Here is an 805-nt window from a genome sequence, read left to right on the forward strand (position 1 = left end):
TCTATTGTTGTCACTCTTCCGGGGCAGTAGTGCATGAGACCTACTTAAACCAAGGAAAATAGCCCACCAGCGTCAAGCATGTCTCGTTTACCTCGCATGCGCTCCAGTTTTGCCTGCTGAGATATTTTGCGAAAGGGTTTCTGAATTGCTTGTTCTTACGAGATATGTACAAGTATTTCGAATCAGATATCGTAATCATACGGAAACCAAATCTACTTTGTCTCCCCCCCTTCCACCAGATCGTAACGTATCATCTTAACATCCCTGATGATTAGGTCAAAGCAGCATGGAGGTATTGATAAGATGACTTTACGGAATCGAGTGCCAAAGAGATAAAGACTTAACACAAGGCACAAAGATTATATTCTTTCTAAACGTGGATATATGTAAATCTACGAATGGTCCTCATCAAGGTGTTACCATGATCTTAATCTTAATATGGATAACACGTTTTGTCAGGAAAAATCGTGTTAGGTTTCTGTACACGGTCAAACGTTTAAGATTAGTCTTAGTTACATTGCAATTAAATATTAATTTATTTACTTCTATAGATGTCGATATAGCAGTTAATTCAACTAACTCACGCATATTCCCTAGCGTGTGGATCTATACAAATTTCATTTAGGTTTACATACCAGATAAGTGTGGGTATGCACGTCTGTGTTTGTATTGCATATGTATAAATAATCTGATTTAACCTTTATGTACCTTTGAAATTCTACTGTTCCTTATCAAGTTTTGATAAGCGTATCGAGACCTGCCTGTAGATTAATGCTTTCTCTTTTTCATGACCCTGATCCCTCAC

The sequence above is a fragment of the Penaeus monodon genome, chromosome 34 (genome assembly GCF_015228065.2).
Source record: "Penaeus monodon isolate SGIC_2016 chromosome 34, NSTDA_Pmon_1, whole genome shotgun sequence".
Lineage (NCBI taxonomy): Eukaryota > Metazoa > Arthropoda > Malacostraca > Decapoda > Penaeidae > Penaeus > Penaeus monodon.